This window comes from Amphiprion ocellaris, chromosome 7, assembly GCF_022539595.1.
Source record: "Amphiprion ocellaris isolate individual 3 ecotype Okinawa chromosome 7, ASM2253959v1, whole genome shotgun sequence".
Taxonomy (NCBI): domain Eukaryota; kingdom Metazoa; phylum Chordata; class Actinopteri; family Pomacentridae; genus Amphiprion; species Amphiprion ocellaris.
In genome coordinates, this window is record NC_072772.1 from 2,784,807 (window position 1) to 2,795,683 (window position 10,877).

Consider the following 10,877-nt stretch of genomic DNA (forward strand, 5'->3'; position numbering starts at 1 on the left):
AAAAGTTGGATTTCCCTTTAATGATGTTCAAATCTTTGTTGAGTGTTTTGTTGATGTTGGTTTCTAAATGTTTTCTGACACTCGGCCCCAAAGATTAAAACCTTTTATGGCTCACAAGCTGCAACAATTCACACATTATCAACTATCTTTCTGACTAAACTAAGATAAAAAGTGAAAAACTGCCTGATTCCTGCATCATGAATGTAAATCTTTTTGGTTTTCATGACAGTAAACTGAATATATTTGGGTTTGACATTTTATAAACCAAAAGAAGAAATGAATTACTGGAGAAAACAATCAACAGATTAATGGACAAAGAAAATGTGTTTTCCAACATATATGGCTGAATTACTCCAACATTACAAGATACATACAATTTTAATTCAATTTTATTTATATAACGCCAATTACAGGTCAAATTGTCTCAAGACACTTTATTTTTATATTTTTTTGTCATATTTAAAATATGACAAATTAAGAAATTTAAACCCCTTGACTAATTCAATTTATTATTTGGTTTTTAAGAGACTAATGGACAATTAAAATAACTTTCTCCACTAAAACTAATAAACATGAGGCCAAATAGAAGGAACAGTTTTAAATACTGCAGTCCCACGATGACAAGAATAAAGTTTGTCAACAAAAAGTAAATCTGCTCGTGGATTCCATTAAAGTCCTAGTAAATGGTAATAAATACCAACATATTACCAATTGAAATAAAATCAATAACTAATATTAAAACCTTCACAAAAAAAGTTAAGGCGTGGCTTAAAGCAAACCAGAGTTGTACTCATTTTTAAAGTGTTGTAGCTTAAGTAGTTAATTTGGATTGATTTGTAAGATTTTACTTTTTCTTTTCCTTCTTGCTTTTGTTTTGCTTTTGTGAGGATTTTTAACTTTAACTTTTTGTATATTGTACTTTTAAAGGATTGTGATCTTGTATGTTTTGGTTGTTTTAAAAGCCTAACTAGGGACAGGAGTTGAGAATTAGCTGAAGCTTAAACTCTACATGCAACACATCGGATTCATGAACTGTATTGAAGCTATGTTAATTGCATTGTCCCTATTAAATAAAAACGATTAAATATTAAATTAAGGTGTGATCCTAAAGGTTTGTGGTGCTAAAAATGTCAAAGTAAAGATATCAAGTTGAGCATCTGGATGGAGGTTGATAAAAGTTGACCTTCCTTCATTTCTCTGGAGCGACTCCATGGATTTTATGGATGGTGGTTAAAGACCTGCTCTTCTAGTGGTCTTCCTTCTAGTCGCTGTAAAAGTCAGTCCATCCTGGCTGAACTTGTTCTGCCTCTGACCTGGTGGAAACTCCAGAAACTCGGGAAAACTAGTGGAGACTCGAAGAACTCGTGGAGACTCGAAGAACTCGTCGGGCGGGGGAAGGTGTGGTGGGGGGAGGTGGGGGAGTAGAGGGGGGAGGCCGCCACCCACCTCCCCGCCTACTCTCCGCCCTGACTCCACCCAGACTCCGCCTTGGCTCCGCCTTGGCTCCGCCTGTGTGGTCACTTGGAAACTACGATGACAAAGGGACGACGAAATTATGTTTTTTTATCTGATCTGTAGCTCAGTGAGTTAAGGATTTGCCTATGGAGCGGCAGGTCGCTGGTTCAAGACCAGACCCTTCTTAAGTTTTCTCAAAATTCTGACAAAGACAAAGAAAGAAAAAGGCCGGTGGTGGGTCTTGAACCTGCGACCTTCCAGTCCGCAGTCTCTCTTCTTATCCCCCTGAGCTACTCGCTCAGATACTAATTCTTCCGGTTTTTGCGCATTTATCATCTATTTTTTGCCGTTTTCGATTTTTTTTTTTAACTTGAGTCTCGACTCGACCGTTTTCTCAGGAGGTTGGACTTCAGCCTTTGTGCTGGAGGGTGGAACCCTCAGTTCCAAGACTTTCCAAAGCCTCCACACCTCCCAAGTCCTCAGGACCTGAGCTTTCACACAGTCTGAGGGCTGAAATTTTCTAAGTCCCACAGTAGTTCTCTGTTAGATTGAACTTTCAGACAGTCCAAGGACTGATATCTTCTAAGTTCCTGAGTAGTTCTCTGTTAGTTTGAACTTTTCGACAGTCTGAGGACTGAAATCTTGAAAGTTCTTGAGTAGCTCTATGTTAGTTTGAACCTTTAGACACTCTGAGGACTGAACTCTTGAAAGTTCTTGAGTAGTTCTCTGTTAGTTTGAACCTTTCGACAGTCTGAGGACTGGAATCCTAAAAGTTCTTGAGCAGTTCTCTGTTAGTTTGAACCTTTAGACAGTCTGAGGACTGAAGTTTTAAAAGTTTCTCAGTACTTCTCTGTTACTTTGAACCTTCAGACAGTCTGAGGACTGAAGTTTTAAAAGTTTCTCTGTTTCTCAGTACTTCTCTGTTAGTTTGAACTTTCTGGTTAACAGAAGCCTTAAAACTTGTGACCATGAGTCTTGATTTCACATTTAGATCATACATCTGAGTTCTTCTCAGACCTTCACCTGTGGGTTTTTTAGAAATCCTCAACAAACTTTGATTCTCTTGACTGAACATTAAAGTTTGTGGAGATCAGAAGGTAACATTAGTTTGATCCATGCCTTCAACCTCTAGTAGACTTTATCTGGAAAGCAGTTTTCTAAATGAGTTCTTAGTAAATCTATCCACAATCAAACCAAGAACATAGAAAGAGGAAATGTTTGAAGAAACAACTTGATGTTTTCATTTCAGACTAGAAAACACTTTAAGGCCTTTATCTGTTTTTGCCCTTTTGATCATTTTATTGTTTCTTCTGTTTAATTTGATCTTCTAAAGTTTAACTGGTGTCTTTTCAAAGGGTTTATCTTTAGTTTGATTCTTCTTAAATGTTTAGTTTTGCTCTTTTCTTACCTTTTATTCTGTTCTAATGTCTGATCTGATTTTGAAATGTTTTGTCGTTTTAATGTTTAATTGTTGTTTTTTCAAATGTTTTATCGGCTTGTTTGAAAAATTTCCTTTTCTTTCCCAATGTTTAATTTTTCGATTAAATCTTTTTTAAGGTTTTTCTTTTTAAATGTTTTACCACCTTTTGATGTTTAATTTTCTTTTTAAATGCTTCATTGTATTTTCTGTTTAATTCCTATTTAGTTTTATTGTCTTTAAGATTTAATTTTCTAATTAAGCATTTAATTTTTTAATTAAATGTTTTGACTTTTAAAGGTTTAATAATCTAATTAAATGTTTTGTATTTTTCTAAATGTGTAATATTCTTGTTTAATTGTATTTTTTAAATGTTTAATTTTCTAAAATATTTCATCTTTAATGTTTAATATTTTTGTTAAAAAATTTTGTTTAATTTCATAATTACATGCTTTGTATCTTCCATTTAATTATCTAATTAAATATTTTGTTGCATATAATTTAATTGTATTTAATGTTTAATTTTCTTTTTAAAAGTTTTATTGTATTAAAAATTTTTTCATTTGATTTAATTGCTTTTTTACTGTAGTTTATTTCTTTAATCTTTTTTTCTGTCAAGATTTTAACCCCAACCTTAAAAATGAAACAAATCCTTAAATCACAATCAAAATACTTCTGTTGTCACAATCATGAGTTAGTCAATTATTCAGTTTATCAATTCAGCTTTATTTGTTTAGCACCTTTCACACAGATGACAAAACTAAACAAGCAAAGAGAAAAAACTATGCAAAAATTATGATTAAAACTCAAAAACAAACAAAAAAAAGATTTAACATGGTAATAAAATATGTTGTGTTCAGGGGATGGAGGGAGTTTATTTAAGTCTTGGGCTCACATGGTAAATCATTTAAAATATAAACTTGATATTCAGTCTAAGGAAACTGCAGAGCGACAGAAGCAACAATATCTCCTGTTTTCTCCTTTAATGAGTCGATTCTTGTGCTTTCAGACCAAAGAACTACAGACTCTTCACAACCTGCTCAAACTCTTGGTACAGGACCTCACCACACAGGTCAAGAAAGTTTCTGTCTCATTTCTACTCTGAAGCTCACCTTGTCCTGCTCAAACTTCTGACAAATGTTTCTGCTGCTCTAAAGTCTGGTCTCCAGAACTTCCTAAAAACTCTCAAAGTCTCTTCTGCTGCAGGTTGCTTTGTAGAACTGTTCCAGAAAACCTCACTAAACCACATGGAGGGGCCTCAAGATAGTCGTCCAAATGAAACCATACAAAAACCAAACTAGCACAACCCAAATGCTTAAGTCTCCTGCAGCCTACCAGAGAACCTCTGAGAACAGAGAATCAGGACAGGAACTCTTACCTTCTGGACAACCAAGAATACAGAATGTGTCTGACCAAAAACCTCTGAAGACTCACTACAGCCAAGATAAAGACACAACTCAGCTGTACCAAATCCACTAATCACTGCACACATTAGCACCATGTGCTAACTGTGGCTAAAGAACCACCTTTACCAAGACAACTATCCAGTACAAAGCCCTAAAACACACCAAGAAACACATTAAAGACGATTTTACTGCTGGAAGCTGCAAGCTAACGCCTAAAGAACAAACTAAAGCAATGGAGCCAAACTCGGTTCAGTGGTGAAGGGAAGCAGATGAAATGTTTGGCTGCAGCCACATGAAGCAGGAAGACACTGAGCAGCACAGGTGTTCCTGATAACACTGAGCTGCTCAGGTGTTCCTGATAACACCAAGCAGCCACCTGGACAGCCAATAGGAACACAGCTTCCTGGAAGTCCAGAGGGCTGGCTTAGTCAAGGAAATTTAGTTTAAAGTTGAAGCAGAAAGTTAACAAAGAAAGTTGAAAACCACCTTCTGATACCTGAAATCTCTGAGTTTTCACACAAAGAACATCTGAACATGTTAAACTGGTTCCATAGTAGAACCGTCATCGTAAAAACGTCATAGTATGGTGTGTCGCTCCAAAAACATTATGACCCAGCTGTCTAGGGTCGCCAAGGAGCAACACAAAAACAGGACAAACGCTGGTTTCCAGGGGGTTAGGAGGATATTTATTTGAAAGAGGAATTTTACAACAACATAACATGTGAGCAGAAAAATCACAAAGTCTGTCTTTAGTTCAGCTGAAAATATTAGTTTTTGTCTTTTTTATTGACCAAACTTTTCAGGAAGTAGATGAATAATAATTAAAGCTCTCATGTAGAAGTCCAACTTATTTTGGATCCTTGTGGAGAGTTTAATCTTAGAGTTTGTAAAGCTGTTGAGTTTTTAGAGTCACATGAATTGTTTTGACATTTAATAACCGAGTCCTGAAATAAAATTACAGTTGTGGATTTCTGTCATTTAGTCTGGACTAAACAAATAACAGCAGCATAAATCTCAAACGTCATTATGAGGAGTCTGGATTGAGGTTTCTCACTTGATAATGATCAAGACATGAAATTTAGGTTGGTTTAAAGGTATATTCCATCTTAAATCTTTGAATGTTGACTTAGAAGGTTGGTTTCAGGAAGTATTCCACCTAGAAGGTCCTCAAACATCCACCTTAAAGGAACATTCCATCAAAAATCCTTGGACATGCACCTAAAATGTTGGTTTAACTGAGTATTCCATCCAAAATCCTCAAAGAGACCTGAGGGGCTGGTTAAAAGGAATATTCCATCTAAAACCTCAAATACAGACCCGAAAGGGTGGTTTAGAAAAAAATCCTTCAATGTAGACCAAAAAATCTTGGTATAAAGGAATATTCCACCTTAAATGTAGACCTAAAGGATGGTTTGGAGTAATATTCTGCTCTAAAATCTTCCAATGTAGACCTAAAAATGTCCTGGTATAGCATGTCATCCAAAAAACGTCATAGTATAGCATGTCACTCTAAAAACGTCATAGTATAGCATGTCGTCCAAAAAACGTCATAGTATAGCATGTCGCTCTAAAAACATCATAGTATAGCGTGTCACTCTAAAAACATCATAGTATAGCATGTCGCTCTAAAAACATCATAGTATAGCATGTCGTCCAAAAAACGTCAGAGTAATGTAAAGGAGGCTGTGAAAAACACTATGGTAAGGTTTTCTTTGGAAAAAAAAAAAAAGATGAATTTTGGCGCAAAAAAAACGCCTTACTATACTATGTCAAAAAAAATGCCATTTTTCAAACATGTTGTAAAAACGTGCCATATGATGAAATAATGTAAAGGAGGCCATGAAAAACACTCCAGAAAGGTTTTCTTTGAAAAAAAAATCATCATGAATTTTGGCGCAAAAAAAACGCCTTACTATACTATGTCGAAAAAAAATGCCATTTTTCAAACATGTTGTAAAAACATGCCATATGATGAAATAATGTAAAGGAGGGCGTGAAAAACACTCCAGAAAGGTTTTCTTTGAAAAAAAAATCATCATGAATTTTGGCGCAAAAAAACGCCTTACTATACTATGTCGAAAAAAAATGCCATTTTTTAAACATGTTGTAAAAACGTGCCATATGATGAAATAATGTAAAGGAGGCCATGAAAAACATTCCAGAAAGGTTTTCTTTGAAAAAAAAATCATCATGAATTTTGGCGCAAAAAAAACGCCTTATGTCGAAAAAAAATGCCATTTTTCAAACATGTTGTAAAAACGTGCCATATGATGAAATAATGTACAGGAGGCCATGAAAAACACTCCAGAAAGGTTTTCTTTGAAAAAAAAATCATCATGAATTTTGCCGCAAAAAAAACGCCTTACTATACTATGTCGAAAAAAATGCGATTTTTCAAACATGTTGTAAAAACGTGCCATATGATGAAATAATGTACAGGAGGGCGTGAAAAACACTCCAGAAAGGTTTTCTTTGAAAAAAAATCATCATGAATTTTGGCGCAAAAAAAACGCCTTACTATACTATGTCGAAAAAAAATGCCATTTTTATAACATGTTGTAAAAACATGCCATATGATGAAATAATGTAAAGGAGGGCGTGAAAAACACTCCAGACAGGTTTTCTTTGAAAAAAAAAATCATCATGAATTTTGGCGCAACAAAATGCCTTACTATACTATGTCGAAAAAAAAAAATGCCATTTTTCAAACATGTTGTAAAAACGTGCCATATGATGAAATAATGTAAAGGAGGCCGTGAAAAACACTCCAGAAAGGTTTTCTTTGAAAAAAAAATCATCATGAATTTTGGCGCAAAAAAAAACGCCTTACTATACTATGTCGAAAAAAAATGCCATTTTTCAAACATGTTGTAAAAACGTGCCATATGATGAAATAATGTAAAGGAGGCCGCGAAAAACACTCCAGAAAGGTTTTCTTTGAAAAAAAAATCATCATGAATTTTGGCGCAAAAAAAACGCCTTACTATACTATGTCGAAAAAAAATGCCATTTTTCAAACATGTAAAAACGTGCCATATGATGAAATAATGTAAAGGAGGGCGTGAAAAACACTCCAGAAAGGTTTTCTTTGAAAAAAAAATCATCATGAATTTTGGCGCAAAAAAAACGCCTTACTATACTATGTCGAAAAAAAATGCCATTTTTCAAACATGTTGTAAAAACGTGCCATATGATGAAATAATGTAAAGCAGAGCGTGAAAAACACTCCAGAAAGGTTTTCTTTGAAAAAAAAATCATCATGAATTTTGGCGCAAAAAAAACGCCTTACTATACTATGTCGAAAAAAAATGCCATTTTTCAAACATGTTGTAAAAACGTGCCATATGATGAAATAATGTAAAGGAGGCCGCGAAAAACACTCCAGAAAGGTTTTCTTTGAAAAAAAATCATCATGAATTTTGGCGCAAAAAAAACGCCTTACTATACTATGTCGAAAAAAAATGCCATTTTTCAAACATGTTGTAAAAACGTGCCATATGATGAAATAATGTAAAGGAGGCCGCGAAAAACACTCCAGAAAGGTTTTCTTTGAAAAAAAAATCATCATGAATTTTGGCGCAAAAAAAACGCCTTACTATACTATGTCGAAAAAAAATGCCATTTTTCAAACACGTTGTAAAAACGTGCCATATGATGAAATAATGTACAGGAGGCCGTGAAAAACACTCCAGAAAGGTTTTCTTTGAATAAAAATCATCATGAATTTTGGCGCAAAAAAACGCCTTATGTCGGAAAAAAATGCCATTTTTCAAACATGTTGTAAAAACGTGCCATATGATGAAATAATGTACAGGAGGCCATGAAAAACACTCCAGAAAGGTTTTCTTTGAAAAAAAAATCATCATGAATTTTGGCGCAAAAAAAACGCCTTACTATACTATGTCGAAAAAAAATGCGATTTTTCAAACATGTTGTAAAAACGTGCCATATGATGAAATAATGTAAAGCAGAGCGTGAAAAACACTCCAGAAAGGTTTTCTTTGAAAAAAAAATCATCATGAATTTTGGCGCAAAAAAAACGCCTTACTATACTATGTCGAAAAAAAATGCGATTTTTCAAACATGTTGTAAAAACGTGCCATATGATGAAATAATGTACAGGAGGGCGTGAAAAACACTCCAGAAAGGTTTTCTTTGAAAAAAAAATCATCATGAATTTTGGCGCAAAAAAAACGCCTTACTATACTATGTCGAAAAAAAATGCCATTTTTCAAACATGTTGTAAAAACGTGCCATATGATGAAATAATGTAAAGGAGGCCGTGAAAAACACTCCAGAAAGGTTTTCTTTGAAAAAAAAACATCATGAATTTTGGCGCAAAAAAAACACCTTACTATACTATGTCGAAAAAAAATGCCATTTTTATAACATGTTGTAAAAACATGCCATATGATGAAATAATGTAAAGGAGGGCGTCAAAAACACTCCAGAAAGGTTTTCTTTGAAAAAAAAATCATCATGAATTTTGGCGCAAAAAAAACGCCTTACTATACTATGTCGAAAAAAAATGCCATTTTTCAAACATGTTGTAAAAACGTGCCATATGATGAAATAATGTAAAGCAGAGCGTGAAAAACACTCCAGAAAGGTTTTCTTTGAAAAAAAAATCATCATGAATTTTGGCGCAAAAAAAACGCCTTACTATACTATGTCGAAAAAAAATGCCATTTTTCAAACATGTTGTAAAAACGTGCCATATGATGAAATAATGTACAGGAGGGCGTGAAAAACACTCCAGAAAGGTTTTCTTTGAAAAAAAAATCATCATGAATTTTGGCGCAAAAAAAAACGCCTTACTATACTATGTCGAAAAAAAAAGCCATTTTTCAAACATGTTGTAAAAACGTGCCATATGATGAAATAATGTAAAGGAGGCCATGAAAAACACTCCAGAAAGGTTTTCTTTGAAAAAAAAATCATCATGAATTTTGGCGCAAAAAAAACGCCTTACTATACTATGTCGAAAAAAAATGCCATTTTTCAAACATGTAAAAACGTGCCATATGATGAAATAATGTAAAGGAGGGCGTGAAAAACACTCCAGAAAAGTTTTCTTTGAAAAAAAAATCATCATGAATTTTGGCGCAAAAAAACGCCTTATGTCGGAAAAAAATGCCATTTTTCAAACATGTTGTAAAAACGTGCCATATGATGAAATAATGTAAAGCAGAGCGTGAAAAACACTCCAGAAAGGTTTTCTTTGAAAAAAAAAATCATCATGAATTTTGGCGCAAAAAAAACGCCTTACTATACTATGTCGAAAAAAAATGCCATTTTTCAAACATGTTGTAAAAACGTGCCATATGATGAAATAATGTACAGGAGGCCATGAAAAACACTCCAGAAAGGTTTTCTTTGAAAAAAAAATCATCATGAATTTTGGCGCAAAAAAAACGCCTTACTATCCTATGTCGAAAAAAATGCGATTTTTCAAACATGTTGTAAAAACGTGCCATATGATGAAATAATGTACAGGAGGGCGTGAAAAACACTCCAGAAAGGTTTTCTTTGAAAAAAAATCATCATGAATTTTGGCGCAAAAAAAACGCCTTACTATACTATGTCGAAAAAAAATGCCATTTTTATAACATGTTGTAAAAACATGCCATATGATGAAATAATGTAAAGGAGGGCGTGAAAAACACTCCAGACAGGTTTTCTTTGAAAAAAAAAATCATCATGAATTTTGGCGCAAAAAAATGCCTTACTATACTATGTCGAAAAAAAAAAAGCCATTTTTCAAACATGTTGTAAAAACGTGCCATATGATGAAATAATGTAAAGGAGGGCGTGAAAAACACTCCAGAAAGGTTTTCTTTGAAAAAAAAATCGTCATGAATTTTGGCGCAAAAAAAACGCCTTACTATACTATGTCGAAAAAAAATGCCATTTTTCAAACATGTTGTAAAAACGTGCCATATGATGAAATAATGTAAAGGAGGCCATGAAAAACATTCCAGAAAGGTTTTCTTTGAAAAAAAAATCATCATGAATTTTGGCGCAAAAAAACGCCTTATGTCGGAAAAAAATGCCATTTTTCAAACATGTTGTAAAAACGTGCCATATGATGAAATAATGTACAGGAGGCCATGAAAAACACTCCAGAAAGGTTTTCTTTGAAAAAAAAATCATCATGAATTTTGGCGCAAAAAAAACCGCCTTACTATACTATGTCGAAAAAAAAATGCGATTTTTCAAACATGTTGTAAAAACGTGCCATATGATGAAATAATGTAAAGGAGGGCGTGAAAAACACTCCAGAAAGGTTTTCTTTGAAAAAAAATCATCATGAATTTTGGCGCAAAAAAAACGCCTTACTATACTATGTCGAAAAAAAATGCCATTTTTATAACATGTTGTAAAAACATGCCATATGATGAAATAATGTAAAGGAGGCCATGAAAAACACTCCAGAAAGGTTTTCTTTGAAAAAAAAATCATCATGAATTTTGGCGCAAAAAAAACGCCTTACTATACTATGTCGAAAAAAAAATGCCATTTTTCAAACATGTTGTAAAAACGTGCCATATGATGAAATAATGTAAAGCAGAGCGTGAAAAACACTCCAGAAAGGTTTT